Below are 19,972 nucleotides of genomic sequence, written 5' to 3' on the forward strand. Positions count from 1 at the left end.
GAGCCACAGCAAGAAGACCCGTTTCTTTCTTTCCTCCTTTCCTATTTTTTTTTGCCCCCGCCCCCTCCCCCGCCCCCGCGCACTCGCTAGCGCGCAATCTCCCCCTCCCCCGCTCTCTCCCTGCTGGTCTCCACCTCTCCCCATTTCTCCTACGCGTTGGTCTGCTAGCCTCACAGGATTTCTTTCAAAGGAACAATGTGTGAGAAAGGTCCTCCAGATCTCCCAAAGGCTGTCAGTAATAAGCTTGGAGTCCGGTGCCGGCTCCCCTCTCCCCTCCTTAGCTCCCAGGCCCAGAGCCAGTCTGCACAGAGCGAGTGGGTGACGTCAGAAGTGGAGCAGAGGGGGCCTGGGGCGGGGGCGGGGGCGGGGGCGGGGGTGGGGGGCGGCCAGCCGGGGAGGAGGGTAGCGCTGGGTTGGCAGAGAATTCTCCAGGCAGGGGACACCGCAGTCTGTGCATGAGGTGGGGTATCTCACCAGGATCCCCTCCTCCGCCCCACCCTCCCACACACCAGTCTCCAGGGGACATTTCAAGCGGGTGAAAGATCTCAGTCTTAGAGACCTTGTTTGCAAAGGTCAAAGCGCAGTAGGGCAGGATGATGCTCCATCACCAGCTACCTGTGTGGTCCTGAGCAAGCCCTGCCTCCACCCTGGCCTTCGGCATTCTCCAGGTATTCTCAACGCGTAAAGCCCGTTCGGTGCCAGGCCTGTCTGAAGTCGACCACACAAAGCAGGCGCACGCCAGCATCAATGTCAGAACCCGCGGAGCGGGGCACTGCGGCACGGGGTGCACAGCCGAGAGCAGGGAAAATCGCCCCCAGAAACAGGGACCCTCAGCGCCTGGAGCCTCAGTCCCGACTAGGGCACACCCGGGCCCCCGCGCGCCTCTGTAGGTCGGCCAGCTACCCCAGCGCGGCCCCCGGTCCTCGGGCCTCGTCCGCCTTCATCACCCGGGCGGAGGCCACCGCCACCAGCCCCTTCCCCGGCGCGCGAGGCTTTCCGATGGGCCCACTCACCAGGTCACCCTGCAGTTTCCACAGCTGGGAGGGGGCAGGGCCTGGCGCTTAGAGGGACTCAGGTTCGGAGGGGAAGGGGCTCCCTGCAGACCACTGACCGCACGAACGATCCGTGAGCTGGGATCCTGATCCAGGAGATCGGAGTGGGAGGGGAGGAGCGGCTCCCGACGAGTCTCCTCCTCCCCACTTCCTCCCGGGCAGGAGTGGGAGACCAAGGGGGCGGCGCTTGGCAGGGGACAGCGCTTCTTTGTGTCGCCGGGCCTGGCGGCTCAGCATTGCGGCAGAGTAGGGACGCCCAGCGGTCCCATCCTAGGAGCGAGGACTGCCGTTTTTATTAAAGACAAACTTCTCTAGTTTATTTCTATTTATTAGGAAAAAGATGGACAAATTATGGGACCTACGCTCTACGAACTACAATTCTTACTAAGAGTTTAAATCTAGTATTGGGGGAATGCACCTTGACACATTGGAAAAGGAAAAATACAAATGTACAAATTGTTAAATACGCTTTCGATTTTATAATGAGAAAAATGAAACTATGTATATATTCGTATTATGGCGGGGAAGGATACATGTTTACCAGTTAATAATTTTTAGCCTGAGAAATAGGAGAAAGGCAACTTTTTACATAATTCTGCATTGATTGTATTGTTACATGCATTACTTTCGTAACGCATAAAAATACCTATTGTCAAAATCCGTTTGTCAAACAATGGGTAGCTAAAACATATTAATGTACAGTTCTTTCCTCTCTGATAAATCATTTGACAGTTGCTCTCCCCTCTTTGAATTGCTTGTTCTGGCAGACCACACCTGTCTATGTGGTGACTTCACCTCTGTTACAGGTGCCAGCTCTAGCATGTGAAATATGGGATTGTATAATGGTTAGATACTCAGAATGTCAGATGATGGACTGGATTCAAATCTCAGTGCCACCAGCTGTGTGACTGAACAAGCTACCTAATTCCATTGTGCCTCAGTTTGATTCTCTGCAAAATGCGGATAAAACTAAGATCTATATTATAGATTTATTTTAGGGCTTCAATTCAGTAGGCTTGTCCTTTACCTTCTCCAGGCTTCAGGTTTCTCAGCTAAATGAGAAGGGCTGTGGACATGCCAAGTCCCTTCCGGATCTGAAATGTCAGGACTAATAGTAGGGCAGGTTCAAACCTCGCGATGAGTTTCATGAAAGAAATACTAAATTCAGAATAAAGGTGCAGACATTACATAAAAATAACAAAGGACAAAAATGTACCCTGGAAAGATACAATCCAACTTAACCTCTGAGGATGGCGCAGGAAAAGGGTTAGAAAAAGGGTTTTAACTGCTTATTTTAGGGAGGGGAGGGCGGAGTGCTGAAGAAAGGTGGTAAAAATGTTGGCATCTGATATATTATTTTCTGTACGCAGCTTTAAAATGAAAAAAAAGAAGATGTCTAAAAAGGGGCGAGATGTATTAGTCTCTTGGTGGTTGGGTCCGGGAGGAAAGAAGTTCAGCACGAAATAACTAAGAGCCAGAATGGCAGAAAAGAGCAGAAAGAGCAGAGGTGGAAAGCCTCAAGGCACCCTTCTTGAAAGACCCCTGCCTGCGGGGCCCGGCGCTCCCGGTCCTGGAACCCGCCCACCCTCGCAGCTCCGCGGGCGCCCGGCCGCTGCGCCCGGGACTCGGCCCGGTGCCTCTCTCCCACCAGGGCCGCCGTGACCTGCGCTCCGAGCTGCCCCTAATTCGATGGGTGCGCTCGGGCCTGCTCCCGTTCCAGAAACCATCTTTGCACAAGACTCACCGTTGGTCCAGCAATTTCCACACCCGACTATTTGAGAGGAGGGAGGGCGTTTTCCGTAGCGGATGGGGCCAGGAGAGGGGGCAGACGGCCCGGGGACTCGAAAATTAGCGGTAGAAAGAGTGGTGGGAGGCCTGCAGCGGGGAGGTGGGCAGCGCCGCAGACGCGGAGAGGAGAGGGCCGTCCCGGGAGCTGATTGGCAGCCGCACGCTAGGGGCGGAGCTTGGCCTGAAACCCCTGGATGCAAAGGTCCTGCTTTGTGTGTTTCTGCCCCAATATGCGGTCCCAAACCCTCTATAGAGACTCTGGCACCCTCCTTAGGAGTGCAGTGGGGAAATTTCTAACCAAAAAAAAAAAAAAAAAATCGGTGAGAATAGATCTTTATATAGAATAATAAACTATTTCCAAGGAAGGATTAATTATATGCATATATATATGTATATGTGTATGTATAACGTGTATGTGTGCATGTGTATGTATACACGTGTATACATACACATGCACACATACACGTTATACATTCACATATACATATGTACTATAAGGAAAAAGAAATAAAGGTTCATAGAAGAATGCACATATACACGTTATACATACACATATACATATGTACTCATGTATTTATGTAAGTATATATGTATAAATGTACAAATATATACATATATATGTTAGGTGTCTGTTCTTTCCCATTACATATATATATGCGTATATATGTATATTAAATATAAAATGTTACATACTTATATATCATTATACTTAACTTAATGTTATAGTAAGAGTATGCATTTTTATACAATTTTAAATTATTTTATATGCTTGTATAAAGACAAAAATTATGTAGATTCTAATACTAAAATATATTCTAATATTTTAAATTATATACCAAAGTATTAGAATCAGTTACTTTAGATAATAAATGGATTATTTATAAGTATTTATCTGAAGTATTCCTTGTAGATGGTTTAGTTTGAAGTATTTTTCTTCATATACCTTATTATCATTTTGATAGTTACATATACTATTTTGTAATTTAATAAATTTAATCAACTAAAAAACTAAATAAAAATCATAAATAGTTGGTTGACTTTGCTCTAAATAGAATTTCTTTCTATGTGGGAGTTTCTTGGACTGGTCCTAGTTCTGACCCATTTTAACCAAGGGTGTGATTCAACGTCTGACCTTGGAGCCATGACCTGGCTTTATGCCTGACTAGGTCTTGTCTTGAATCTCATTTGTGTCTAGCTTGGTGAGCTCAAGAATATAACCTGGAGAAAGCCACCTGAGCCTTTTTATGGCTGGTCCCAAAGGCCGGGAGGACACTTGTGTGGCCCCCATGAATTCCCCAGCTTCACCATCCCTCTATTTGCCCTTGTCCCTATTTGCTAAGTACCCAAGGAGAAGGTGTCTCCAGCCCAAATTGGCTGTAGGAGGGCACCATTGTAAAGATTTGTTCCCCTATTATAAAACAGCACCCACACTACCTTCCAGGAGAGGGTGGATTCAGTAGTGAAGGGGACAGAATACTTCTTGTAGTATTTAAGGGTTTCATTGCAATTCCCCAAAGTAGAGGATGCATAAGCTCCAAACTGTGCTTTATTCTTTCAATTCTCCATTTCACTAGGTCACAATCAGGTGCTCCATAATGCCCACTGGATGGATGGACAGGAAAGGCAAATGAGGGGAAGAAAGGAAGTCCCTAGGATCATTTCTCAACAGCTTGACAAAATAAAAAAAAAAAAAAAAAAAAAACTGATCAAATCGCAAGTTTCCTGTGTTGCAAGTTTTCTATATACTCTTTTCTTTTGATTTTACCCCATAAGTTTTTGTTTACTTTCTATAACTCCTAATGCTTTCCTCAAAACATGAGTTGATTCTACCTACTCTCTCTGATCAAATGCCATACTATTAGCTCTGTCTTTAACTCCCTTGTCATTTTAATTTCTACTTTTCCTTGAGTTTGATTTTCTTCTAGGTTTCTCTTCTGAGTGGCCCTAAGGTAGTCTGCCATGAAACCCTGAAAGCATTGAAATAGATATTGAGATAAGAATGAATGAACAATTTATTAAAAATTCACCCTATGAAACATTATGCTGTTCTTTAAAAAGAATTAGTTCAACTTGTACATTGAGGAATTGACCTGTAACTTTTTTCCTTAGACACTTTGCCTTTAAAAAATGTTACATGTGTATTTTAAATTAAAGTCTATTTACCACTCTTAGGTCTATACCCAATGGAAATGTTAGCTAAAAGATTCATACTAGAATTTTCTCACCAGCACCATCCAAACAGTATACAACTGGAAGCCACTAAATATTACTGTTCTTGTTTCTTCATTCCAGGTGCCACCCTGGTCTCTGTCATCTTGGTAGAATCAGCAGTAGAATGTTTAAATAAATTCTGATATATTTAATGAAATACTGTATAGCAATGAGAATAAATAAATTAATTACATTGTACACAATATGGTTGAATCTCACCAATGTGTTAGAGAATGAAAGAAACTAGAAACAGATTACATACAGAAGGATTATAGTTACTTAAATTAAAAAAAAAAAAACACAGAAAACTAACCGTTGAAATTAAAACTCACAATAATATTGACCCTTGGAAAACTAGTGATTGGCCCAAGAGAGCTTTTTTAATATTGTTGGTGTTTTCTCAGTGAATTTAAATATTGGTCCAAGGATGTATTAAATTCATAAAAAAATTCATAAAGCTATATATTTATGCTATACCGATATATGTTTCCATGTAAGTGTCATATGTTAATAAGATGTCAACATAGCATTTTGATTCTAGAAATTTAGTTGATTAGATATCTTGAATCAAACTACTGATGAAGCTGTATATACAAAATATTATTAATGCATCAATGAAATGACATGAAAACAAGTAATCCACAAAACAGAAAACAAAACTAAAACCAGGAAATATAGAGGGAAGCAAGCAGAAAAGCTGGCTTGCACCATGATTTTTCTGCAAAACCCTAGAGAATGTATGAGGAGTGACTATGTGAAGTTTCCAGTCTAGAATATTGAAACGTACTCCCATATAAAGGGTTTAATTTAAAAGGTGACCCCTGACAAAGCTCAGACACCATAGGGGTACTTCTATAGGGTAAAAGTAAATGAGAAAAACAATTGCCTAACACAGAAGAAATCAATGCAACCTGCTTGTTTTAACCCTACTGGAGAGTGTGTGTGTGTGTGTGGGGGGGGAATCCCTGAGAATCAGTAACTAACCACAAGATTTAACCACATAGATTTGCAATTGAGTTCATGCTGCTTCTGTGGGTTGAAGAGCCCTAAGCAAATAATATAATTTGAAGTGGTCACATTTTGGCAGTGTTTCTGGTTGGTAGAAGTAAATGCAGATCATTTCTGGAAAACTTAACTTCAATGCATCTATAAAGAATTTCTAGAGAAAAAAAAATTCCACACACAAAAGAGCACAAAAATCACATAACAATCAAGGAAACAAAGTACCATGAAAGACAGCCATAACACACCAGAAATATCAGACTCTGGCAGACTTCAGATATTAGAATTAATGGACATAAAATACAAAATAACCATAGTATGTTAAAAATTTTAAAAATGAAAGAGAAGCTTGGTAACTTTAACAGAAAATAAGTATATTTTTAAAGCAACCCAAACAGAACTGGAAATGAAAAATATAATAGCTGAAAGAGAATAGTTCAAAATAAAAATTCATTGAAGAGATGGAAGATTAAATAAAATTGAAGAAAAATTATTGAACTGGATCTAAAACAGAGAAAATTAATCACAATTCAGGCAAAATCTATAAAAAAGATAGAAAATGTTAATAAGTATAGAAGATATGGAGAGTAGAGTAAGAAGAGCTGACATACACTTGATCTGATCTCCAAATGGATAAAATAGAAAAATTACAGATGAGTTATTATTGGAAAAAATTGTTAACATATTTTCCAGAGATGTTAAATGACTCCAGTCCTCTGGCCCTGGAAACCTAATGAATTCAAACAAGATAAATACAAAGAAAAATACTCATTTAGATATATCATAGAAAAATGAAGAACAGAGGATTTTAAAGGGGAAAAATAAATAAAAGTATTCCAAGGGAGAAAAACACTGGAACAGATCATGTAAATAACTGATGTTTAAACTCCTGTCTTCTGAGTAGAAAAAAGAAAGAAAGAAAGAAAGAAAATATTTTCAACATACAGTGAGGAAATAAACAATATAGAATTCTACATCCTGCAAATGATATTCAACTACTGTCTTAAGAAGTGCCATTTTCAAACTGACAAATGCTGAGAATTTATCAAAAGATCTACATAAAAAAATTCTAAAAGATTTTTTTGGGGAGTGGGTACTGGGGATTGAACCCAAGGATGTACTACTACTGAGTTACACACTGAGCCTTTTTTATTTTGTATTTTGAAAAAGGGTCTTGCTAAATTGCCCAGCCTAGCCTGGAATTTACAGTCCTCCTGTCTCAGCCTCCAGAGTAGCTGGGATTAGAGGTGTGCATCACCACTCCCAGATAAAAGATGTACATTAAGAAAAAGGAAAAAAATTAGGCAAGAAGACCAATGGAACAAGACTCACATACAAACCCACATACAGTTACCTCATACTAGACAAAGGCACCAAAAACACTGAAGAAAAGATAGCCTCTTCAACAAACGGTGCTAGGAAAATTGGAAATCCATATGTAATAGAATGAAAGTTAACACCTATCTCTCACCCTGCACAAAACTCAGCTCTAAGGGGATCAAAGACCTAAGATACCTAAGATACCCTGCACTGATTAGAAGAAAGGTAGGGCCAACCAATACTTCAACATATTGGTACAGGAACTGACTTCTTGAACAAGACTTTTAAAGCAAAAGAAATAAAATAAAAAATCAATACATGAGATGGTATCAAACTAAAAAGCTTCTTCACAGAAAATGAAGCAATTAAGAGCATGAAGAGAGAGCCTACAGAATGGGAGAAAACCTTTGCCACCTTGCTTCTCAGATAAGGTGTTAATACCCAGGATATATAAATAACTCAAAAAGCTTATAACCATCAAAAACAAAAAAACAAAACAAAAAGACCAAAACCAAAATAACCCTCCAAAAAACAAATAACCAAATCAATAAATGGGCAAAGGAACTGAACAGACACTTCTCAAAAGAAGAAATATGAATGATCAACAAATGTATTGAAAAAAAATGTTCAATATCTCTAGCAAGTAGAGGAATACAAATTAAAACTACACTGAGATTTCATCTCACTCCAGTCTCAGTGGCAGTTGTAAAGAATTCAAGTAACAACAGATATTGGCAAGGATATGGGGAAAAGAGAATGTGGTACATTGTTGATGGGCTGCAAATTGGTACAATCCTTCTGGAAAGCAGTATGGAGAATCCTCAAAAAATTAAGAGTGCAACCACCATTTGACCCAATTTTCCCACTCCTTAGCATACATTCAAAGGATTTAAAATCAGAATACTACAGTGACATAGCCACATCAATGTTTATAGCAGCACAATTTACAATAGTTAAGCTATTTGCATGCCCATCCACAGATGAGTGGATAAAGAAATTGTGAGAGATATATAGATATAATGGAATATTACCCAGTGATAAAGAAGAATGACTTTATGACATTTGCCAGTACAAGAATGGGGTCCTCATTAGAATAAAATATATTCATGCTTGTGTAATTTTACCAAAATGGACTCTACTATTATGTATAACTAAGGAGAACCAATATAATTTTAAAAAAGAAAAAGGAAAATGATTTGAGGTATAAAACAAAATGCTGAGAGACTTCCAGTTCTGGTATTTACAGAATCTCTTTGGAACAACAGTAATAACAGCTGGAAAAAATACAGAAAGTAACTGATAAATAAGCAATACTCTGATAAGAAATCAACTGAGGTCTTTGGAAGAGGACTGGAAGAGATACAATCCTCGAGGGACAGAAAATGAAGGACATGAGCTCCACCTTCCTTGTGTTTTTTTCCTTTTGGATATTCTCTATTTTTTAGACAATAATAATGGGGAGTGGAAATATAAACCAATAACATAGTAGGGTCGTGGGGTTTATTTAAATTTCATTTAATGAATAATTAAATAACCTGCAGAAAACAACAGGTGTACTAACCCTGAGAATAAAGAGACAGAGACAAAGGGAGCCAATTAAGAACTATGCTAAGAAGGGAAGATCAATGAGGCTAACTCCTGATAGGGTCTCCTGGAATCATTGTATAGTTAGGATTTATGGCCCTATGTTTCTCAATGTCCTTAAGAAGGGAATTTCCTTCCTAGCATAGGTGTACTAGGATAAAATTTGCCTCATCATTGACCCCCCCAGCACTCAGATTAATCTAGGATTGCTTTGTAGATGAAGCCCCTCAAAATCAAGAATCAATAAATGGGATGGTTTCAAACTAGAAAGTTCTTCTCAACAAAGGAAACTATCAATAATGTGAAGAGAGTGTCCACAGAGTGGGAGAACAAAGAAAAGCACTAATCTCCAGGACATACAAAGGACAAAAAAAAAAAAAAAAAAAAAAAAAAAAAAAAAAAAAACCAACCAAACAAACAAACAAACAAAAAACACCAAAAAATAAACAAAAAATTGAACAGACACTTCTCAGAAGAAGATATACAATTGATCAACAAATATATGGAAAAAACGTTCAAATTCTCTAGTAATTAGAGAAATGCAAATCAAAACTACTCTAAGATATCATCTCACTCCAGTCAGAATGGTAGTTATCAAGAATACAAGCAATGATAGGTGTTGATGAGGATGTAGAGAAAAAGGTATACCCATACATTGCTGGTGGCACTGCAAATTGGTTCAACCACTATGGAAAGCAGCATCTAGATTCCTTAGAAAACTTAGAATGGAACTACCATTTGACCCAGCTATCCCATTCCTTGGTCTGTACCCAAAGGACTTAAAATCAGCATACTGTAGTGACACAGCCACCTCAATATTCATAGCAGCACAATTCACAATAGCTATACTGTGGAACCATCCTAGATGCCCTTCAACAGATGAATGTATAAAGAAACTGTGGTACATAAACACAATAGGATATTACTCAGCATTAAAAGAGAATAAAATTATGGCACTTGCAGGTAAATGTACGGAGTTAGAGAATGTCATGCTAAGTAAAGTAAGCCAATCTCCTCCAAAAGAGGCAGAATGTTCTCTCTGAGAAGTGGATGCTGTCCCATAGTGAAGGAGGGGTGCATGGGAAGAATGGAGGAACTTTGGGTAAAGGGGCTGGAGGGAGGGGGTAGGAAAACTGATGGAATGAGATTAACATCATTACTGTAGGCACATGTGTGACTGCAGATTCGGTGTAACTCTACATCATGCACAACAAGAGAAATGAAAAGTTGTACTCCATTTGTGTACAATGAATCAAAATGCATTCTGTTATCATGTATAACTAATTAAAAAATAATTCATCTTCTTCTTCTCCTTTTTTTTTTAAGAGAACCACTCCTTAAGAGTAAGGATTATACTTTTGGAGAAAGGGTAAACCTGAAGTGAATCAATCCTATCAAAACCTAAAACTAACCTTTGGTAGTATGGAAATTATCTGTTGGTACTTTATCTACACCCATTCATTCCCAATCTTCTTGAAAAACAATAACATCTACCAGAATTCTTATAGTTGTTCTCCACTACATCTAAAATTAAACCAAAAATTAAAAGGGAGGTTAAAAGGCAGGATAAATTGCCAAAACCTAAGAGAAACAACAGACAATAAAACATAGAATAACCAATGGTTCAGATATTTGAATTCTTAAACCAGGAAATTTAAAAAAAAAGCTGTGAATAATATATTTAAAGAAAATTATAAAAACAAGATTGGAGAATTTCAGCATGGAACTAAACTATAAAAGAGTAAAATGTAAATTCAAAAAATAAAAAGATTGAGATTTATAATTTAATAGATGGCATTAACAGTATTTGAGACACAAAAATCCAATAATTGGCAAAGTATAACAAAGATCATTAGGACTTAAAATCACCATACTACAGTCATGCAGTGATATCAATATTTAGAGCAGCTCAATTCACAATAGCTAAACTATGGAACCAATCTAGATGACCTTCAACAGATAAATGGATAAAGAAAATGTGATACATATACACAATGGAATGTTATTGCCTTAAAGAAGAATGAAATTATGGAATTTGCAGCTAAATGGATGGAGGTGGAAAATATCATGCTAAGCAAAATAAGTCAAACCCAGAAAACCAAAGGCAAAATATTTTTTTTTGTTAGTGGATGCTAATCTATAATGGGGCTGGATGGGGAAGAATATAGGAACTTTGAATTGTTTAGAGAGGAGTGAGGGGAGGGGTGAGGGAATGGGAAGGATGGTGGAATGAAATGGACATTATTACCCTATATACATGTATGATTACATACTGGTGTGACTCTGTACCATGTACTGCCAGAGGAAGGAAAAGTTGTGCTCCATTTGTGTACAATGTGTCAAAATACATTCTACTATTATGTATAACTAATTAGAACAAATTTTTAAAAAAGAATTCATAGAAACTCAAAATAAAATAAACCCTCATGAACAACAACAAAAAAGAGAAAAAATATATGAAAATAACACAGAGGGAAGAAAATATGATGCTTAGAAGATTAAAAATGTAGAAAGAACATAATAATTATGAGAAATGGTGAAGTTATGACATATGCATCATCAAAATTTTATAAGGCAAAGTAGAAATCAAACAGAAGAAATATGTTAACAATGAATGACTGAACATTGCCAAAAAGAGATGAAAACCACACATTGAAAAAACAGTCTTCAAACAGAACCAATACAGAGAAATCTATGCTCAGGCATTTCACAGACAAACTGGTGAATTTATAGAGAAGACTTAATAATAGTCAAAGATAAAGGATACTTTCCATTCAAAGAAACAAAATATAGCTGACTTTTCAAAGGAAATGATGAAAGCAAGAACATGATGGAATTCCAAAATCATCATCATCATCATCATCATCATCTGATAACCAAGACATCTTTGCATAACAAAGTATCACTCAAAAATAAAGACAAAGTAAAAAACAAATTTAGATACACAAAACTAAGGGAATTGTTGAGTGGCAAACACAGTGTAAGAACTAATGAAAGGAATTTTTCAGAATTTTGTAATATTATTCCAGATAGGAGCACAGAACTACAGGAAGGAATAGAGTACCCTGGAAAGAGTAAATAAATAAACAAATGTAAGTGAATATTGGCTGTTCAAGTCAACAAATACAATGTCTTGTGAAATATAAAACATGGAAAAATGAAATATTTAACAATAGCACAACTGCAAGTTGGGGGTTAATAGAGATAAACTATTTTAATGTTTTGAATTATTTTAGAATAGGTAAAAGTAATGATTAAGGTACATTGTAGTAAGTTAGCAAGGCAGATTTGAATATGTATAGTAATTATTAAAAGTAACAAAATTTTAATAATTCATAAATAATCTAGAAGGGAAAATTTTTAAAGTATTTAATTTGAAAGAAAGCAAGAAAAGAAAACAATGTACAACTTGGAAGACTTTAACCAATTGTTATGGACTGCATATATGCATCCTTCCAAAATTCCTATGTTGAAACCCTAACCTCTTGAGCGAATGCTACCAAGTAGAACCTTTGTGATGTGTTTACATTAAAATTAGGTCATGACTATGAGCACCCATGATTACAGCAGTGTCCTCATAAGAAGAGAAAGAGACCGAAGCTGCTTCTCTGGGCCATTTGGAGACACAGTGAGAAAGGGGCTGTCTATGAAGCAGCCCTCACCACAGGAGATTGCTGGCATCTTTATTTTAGAACTCCCAGCCTCTAGAACTGCTAGGAATAAAGTCTGTTGTTTAAGACACCCTGTCTAGGGCACTTTTGATATGGCAGCCTAAACCAAAACACTAATCAATAATCTTTTAAAATGTAAATGAATTACAAATCCAATTAGAAGACAAAGTATTTAAAAGAGAGATACTTTAGATGTGAGTGCACAGAGAAGCTCCTACAGTTTGGATCTTCGACATCAAAGGCACATTTGTTGAATGCTCATTCCTCAGAGGGGGCTGTTAGGAAGCTGTGGACACTAAGAGGAGGGGCCTAGTGGGAGGTCTTCTGGTCACTGGGATGTGCCCTGGAAGAGGATGGTGGGAGCCTGGTCCACTCATCTTTTTCTCTTTTTCATCCTGGCTCTGAGGTGAGCAGGTCTGCTCTGCCATGTTCTATCTGCCATTATGTATGGCCCTGTCACAAGCCCCAAATCAACAGTTGAAGATTTAAGTGCATCTTTCTGAATAATCTGCTTAAACAAGTGCATAAAAATCAGTAAGGAGACACATGATTTGAATATCATAAATAACAAATTTGACCTTATTAACTTGTATAGTATAGATATATCCCCAACAAGTGAGAATATACATGATTTTAAGTACATGTTAAACATTAAAAAAAAAAACCTTTATATTGAGCATAAAGCAAGTCTTAAAGACTCAGCATATAGAATATATTATGTATAATAATATTCTCTGATAATAATTGGGATTAAAATAGAAATCAGTAATCAAAAATAAATTAGAAAATTACCATGATTTGAAATTAAAGAACACAACCCTTAGAGAAGAAAAAAATTGAGATTAGGAAATGTTTTTAACTCAGTAATCATTAAAATGCAATGTATAAAAATTTGTGGGAGGCAGCAAAATCAACTACTAGAGAGAAATTATAGCTTTAAATGTATACATTAGTAAAAGAAGAAAGGCTGAAAGAAAAATATCTAAACTTGTACCTTAAGGTATTAGGAAAAAATAACAAATTAAAGCTAAAGGAGGTAGATGGCAGGAGATAATAAACACAAGCAGGAATCAAATTAACAAAAAGGTGGAGAAATTTACAAAAAACTAAAGATTGTTTTTAATTAGCCAAAGTAAGATTGATCAATAGAGAGAGAAGGGATGAGAAAATATATAAGATGATCAGAAATAAAAAGGTAATACTATTATAGTCCAAAAATCACATTAAAAATAACAAAGTAACAATATGAATAACCATAAATCTGACAAAATCTATGTGAATTTTCAAATTCCTTCAAATCCTAATTTATCTAGAATGACACAAGAAGAAATAGAAAATATAATATTATCCATTGTGATAATTAAGTCAAAAATCAAAATTAAAAACATTTCTCCCAAAATAACTTTAGATCTATAAGGGTTTCTGTGATAAGTTTTCCTAAACATTTAGAAAAATGTAATTCTATTAAATATTATTTGCAAAAATAATCCTCAGCATAACTCTAATACCAAATCTGGTAAGTGCACTTCAAGAACAAAATATAGGAGTCTAGTACCACTCAATAACATAGATTCAAAAATCCTAATCAACATATAAGCAAGTAAATATTCAAGTTCAATGATATATATATATATATATATATATATATATAAAAAGAATAGAGTCTAAAATATACTCACATGTGTACAGTTGCCTGTTTTACAATAATATAATCCAACGGTGTCCAGATGTTTTTTTCAATAGTTCTTTACTGATTACATTTCTATGTGGAAAAATGAACCCTGACCCACATCTCATGCCATACCATACACACACACGCACACATGCATGCACACACATGGTAATATGAGGTAAATTGTAGGTCAAAATGAAAATGATAAAACAGTTAAGCATAGAGTAAATTTTTTGTGATTAATGGAGAGAAAAAAATTCATTAGTACAACAATTGTTAAGTACACATGTGTTAACTATAAAAATTAGATATTATTAAAATGAAGTACACTTAAAAGTTCTTTTATTAGAAGACATCATTTTCAAGTGAAAAGGTAAGCCACAGATAGTAAGAGGTTATGTGCAACTCATCAATACAACAAAGAATGCATATGCATATCCAGAATACAGCTAAATGGCCTCGCAAAGTTAATTAGACAAATATGAACAAGCACTTTAGAAAAGATGATATTCAAATGGCCAATAAAAAATGAAAAGATGTTTAATATAATTAGTAATCAGAGCAATGCACTGATTACTTATGGAGTAAAACCATAAGCTACCTAGAGACATCCTGTATGGCTAAAAACAACTGTGACAACAGCATTGAATGGTGACAAGGATCTAGAGCTACTAGAACTAACATATATTTCTGATGGAAGGGTAAACTGCTATAGCCATTTTGCAAAGCTGCAATGATCTATTGAGGTTGATTAGATGTATGTTCAATTAAAAGGTAAGAAATGAGTGTTTTTACCTACCTACTAAAAATATATATTCAAGTCTGCTATCTTTTAAGTATCCAAAGCAAAAGAAAATAAAAAGGGGAAAAAATGTCCACCAACAGTAGAATGGACAAATGTTTATGATGTACTTACACAATATATTACTACTACTAAGTAAAAAAAAAAGAATATCATAATGGTATGTGCTACTGAATGGATGATTCTCATATACCTATGTTATAAGAAACAAATCAAGCACAAAGAATACTTCTGTATGATACAATTTATGTGAAGATCAAGATGACACCAATATGTGATGATAGACTTCTGAACAAGCTCATCTTTAAGAATGAGAATTGACTGGGATAGGGAAAGGAGTCTTCTGCAGTACTGAAAACCTTTGGTACCCTGACCTCACAGTATATGCATATAGTGAACTTTATATAAGTTATAACTAAATATTTTATTAGAAGTAAATTCTTTAAGCAAGTATATTGATAAACTGAACACTGCTTTTATTCAGTAATAATAATAGTAAACATGTGACATGTACTGACAATCAATGCTATTTAATTTAAATGTGCTAAATTAAATGTAGCTAAACATGTTAAAGCTAAGAATATCTTGAATCTGTCAAATGTGTAATAAACCAAGAACATTCCTAAAACATTATATTCAATACCTCTAATTTTCAAATAAAAGGAAGAAAAAAAATGGGAAAACAAAAAAGGAAAAAGAAAAGGAGGAGAAGAATAAGACAAAAATGGAAAGGAAAATAAAAAGCAAAGAATAACATGGTGGAAATATAGTGTATCATTAATTATAATAAATATAATAAACTAAATTGTTCAGTAAGTTATAAACTATCAGATAAATAGTAAATATTTATTTGTTACATATTTATTATATATGTTTATTTAAAAGTATTTAAATAAGTATGTATGTTTAAACCCAGGATTTAAATTTAAAATTAAATTAATTTAATTTAAAATTAAATTACTACATATATATTTAAAGCAAACATTCAAAATGATTTAATGTCAAAGGATGAAAGACAGGTAAATTATGAAAATGGAAATCAAGACTTGATTTTATGTTTTTATAAACTAAGATTATAAAACAAAAAGTATTACTAGGTACTCCTAATGTAGGATCCTTACATTCTGCATTAAACTTATCACAATTCAGTAATAAAATAACTTCAATATATAGATAAAAAGATATAGATCTACAATGACAAGTTGCCAAATTCATGATCATATATGGAAAACTTAACAATTTCTATAATTCACAATTCAAGCAGATATAATTTTGGTAAGGATATGTTAAATCAGATTCATAATTCACACACTTATTCTAAAGGTACACATTGAACACTATAAAATTAGAGAACACATTTTTTTCAAGCAAATAAAGAAAACTGACTAGGCAAAAAGGTCAGTTTCAATAAATTCAATGGAATTGATATCATAATTATCTGAATACAATATTAGTTATTTAGGCTAAATAATTTATAAAAAAAACCTTTAATCTTACACAAATTCTTTCATAAAGTAACAAAAAAGAAAAAACACTACCCATTTTTTGTGATAATACCAAAACCAGACAAGGATAGTATAAAAAGGGATAATTACAAATCAATATCAATTCACACTAGTAGATGGAAATATATAATGTTTGTCTTTATATATATATATATATATATATATATATATATATATATTTGATATATATCTCAAATTAGCTGTATTTTGGAAATACAAAATGAATTTAATATTATAGCTTTAAAACTATGATTTACATTAATATATTTAAAGAAAAAATTATATGATACTTTCAATAGCTATAGAAAAAGCATGTGATGAATCATCCACTTATAATAAAAGTGCTCATCAAAAGAAGAAATAGAAGGATGGTGCAATGAGATGAACCATTACATGTACGACTGCACATATGGTGTGACTCTACATCATGTACAACCATAGAAATGTAAAGTTGTGCTCCAATTGTGTACAATGAATCAAAATGCATTCTGCTGTCATTTATACCTAATTCAAATAAATAAAAAGAAGATGAAATAACCTTCCTTATTGTGGGAACAATATTATATACAAAACAATGCATGGTTTAAAGCTGATATAATAAAGTCTTTCTCTTTATTATTTTAAAGACAAAACAAGATGTCCTTTTCTTCTTTTATTCAATATTATTTTGGAAGGCCTAGCCAATGCAATAAGACAAGGAAAAGAAATTAAAGGTATAACAATTAGACAGGAAGAAACAAAATTGTCATTATTTTCCAATGAAATGACTATATAGCCAATCTGAAAGACTCTACAGGTAAATTTAAATTAATTCAGTCTATCAAATTCAATTGACAAATAATAGCATATAAAAACAGCAACTGGATTTGCATGGGCTAACAAGAATAAGCTACAGAATATAATTTGTATGAAAGAAAACATTTACAATAGCAGTAAAAGATACAATCTACTTAAAAGTAAATTCAACAAAAATTAAGCAAAAGAAATATAGGGAATAGTAGCACAAACTGTTAAAGATAACTTAAATAAACAGCCTCATGTACCAAGATATTTGAATGTATTACCCCAAAACCATGTGATGAAAATTTAATCCCTGTTACTGAAGTTTTGAGAAATGGACCTAATGAAAGGTAATTGGGCTATGGAATGTAATGAATGAATTAATACCATTATTTTGAGAGTTGGTTTGTTATAAAATAAGGTGTTCAGAGACCCTTTACTCTCTGTCACCCTTTCTTTTCCCTTCCACTATGAGATGATGACACAATAAAGCACTTGTCAGATGCAGTTCCCTTGATCTTAGATATCTCATCCTCTAGAACTAAACCCCAAATTTCTATTCCTTATAAGTTACCCAGTATCACTATTCTAACACAGCAACACAAAACCAGACTAAGTCACAAAGTTAATGTAGTATCAATCAAGATCCCAACAGGCTTGCTTGTTTGCCTACTTTTTAGCTTTGGAGAACATGACAAGTTTATTTAAATATTTATATGGCAGGTCAAAGGTCCAAGAACAGTTAAAACACTGTTAAAGTAGGAGACTAAACAGATGGGAGCACATTTTCCTATCAGATTTGAGGACTCATTATAAAAACTATAGTATTTAAAAATTATTTAGTATTGTTCCTGAGTTAGATAAAAAGAGTAAAGAGCTTAAAACAAGTTTGTGCATATATGGAAAACTTAATTAATGCAGAACATCAGTGCTGGGACAATTAATTATCCATACAAAATTTTTAATAATGTAAAAAATCTGTTTCCAAGTGGAATAAGACTAATTGTTGACTGCAATATCAATAAAAGTATCTTGAAATAAAAATTCAAAGATTATTTTCATTGAGAGAGTCAGAGATACAGAGAAAGAAAGAAAACCTCAGAAGCAAACTGAAAGCAGGCATTGGCAGCATATATTGCTACAAAGGATTGATTAGCATGCAGATTATATAATGAAAGCACTCCAAGAGAAAGACACACAACCCAATATGAAAAGGAGCACAGGACAGGAACTAGAATTTCACTCACAGAAAGCACAATACCTAATCAACATATAAAAAGATAGTAGTCTCATTAGTTATGGGGCAATGCTAACTGAAAGCAGGTGAAATGCTATGCCCTCTCTGTCTGATTGGGTAAAAATGAAATTTGACAAGACCAGGTTATGACAAGTATGTGGAGCAACAAGAACTCCATGCATTGCTAAAGGGAATGCAAACTGGTTCAGCACTTTGGAAACAGCTTGTAAATAACCTGATGAGGTTGAACATACACAAATCTAATAACCCAGCAACTCTACTCGGAGGTGTGTACTCTAGAGAAGCTCCTGCAATGTGTTAGAAGATCCATTTTCTGTTAATATACCCTGTAGTGGGCAGCTTTTAAAAAGGCCCTCCCAGCCCTTCTTCCAGGTTTTCATGCCCTTGTGAAATCCCTTCCCTTTGTGGGCTGGATCTGGTCATTTATGTCTAATGGATAGAAAATAGCAAAAATTATGTACGCTATTTTTGAGGTTAAATGACAAAAAGATTCTTCTTTCTTCCTTTCTCTAGGGAAGCCCCCTTTACGTTGGGAAAGTGGCTGACCTTTATGCAGAGGCCCAAGTGACAAAGAACTAATTGTGTACAGCCAGAGTCAGGTGGGCGGAAAGCCTTGCTGCAGTCCAGTGAGTCAGCTGGAAGGAGGTCCCCTGGCCCACTCCTATCCTTGAGAGGGCTGTAGCTCCAGCCAACACCTTGATTCCTTGACTGCAGCCTGTGAGAGACCTTGAGTCAGAGACTCCCAACTCAGCCACCTTGGATTCCCCACCCACAGAGTCCGAGATAACAGGGAGATAATAGGGTAAGCTGCTAGGTGTTGGGGTAATTTGCCACCTAGTTATAGATAGCTAATACTTCTCCCAAACTAGAAACAACCCAAATGTCCCCCAGCAGGAGAATGGACAAATTAGAGTCTATTAAACCATGAACAACGAAACTGGAAGAAGCGTCAACAGGGTGAGTCTTACAGACTTAAGAATATGTATGTACAGGGTGATATTCCTTAATATGAAAGCTAAAAATGGGGAAACCAACACTTATATGCTTTTGGAACACACACATAAATGTGGTAAAGCTATAAAGAATATAAGGGAATGATTAAGACGAAAAGCATGACAGATGCCATGTCTCCAAGAAGGCAGGGGGAGAGAAGAGCTCCCCCACCCCCCAATATGGCATCTAAGGTACTGTGTTGCACTATTTCTTGGCCTAGAAGATTGTCAGTATAATTTATTATCCTTCAGATTGCTTTTAGTTATTGTGCCTTCTTTATACCCAAACATTTTTTTTTTTTATAAAGTGAAGCGAAACAAAAAAAGAAAGAAAA

The 19,972-nt window shown here is 35.6% G+C and overlaps 1 protein-coding gene across 5 annotated transcripts in view; it reads right to left on the reverse strand.

Moving 5' to 3' along the window:
- Positions 1–19,972, reverse strand: part of Tcaf1 (TRPM8 channel associated factor 1) — a 47,752-nt gene that overhangs the window by 26,797 nt on the left and 983 nt on the right. Inside the window, exon 1 of one of the 5 annotated variants that reach the window (XM_046434062.2) lies at positions 2,797–2,976. The exons of 1 other annotated variant lie outside the window; for it this stretch is intronic. The gene's annotated coding sequence lies outside the window, so the exon portion shown is untranslated. Of the gene's footprint in view, positions 1–1,013; positions 1,220–2,796; positions 2,977–19,972 lie in introns of those variants that run through there. 3 more of the 5 variants (XM_046434065.2, XM_046434061.2, XM_046434066.2) reach the window with 3 other exon arrangements.

Source organism: Marmota monax, unplaced genomic scaffold (assembly GCF_021218885.2).
Source record: "Marmota monax isolate L192 unplaced genomic scaffold, Marmota_monax_Labrador192_F-V1.1 WCK01_AAM20220418_F8-fsc00122, whole genome shotgun sequence".
NCBI lineage: Eukaryota > Metazoa > Chordata > Mammalia > Rodentia > Sciuridae > Marmota > Marmota monax.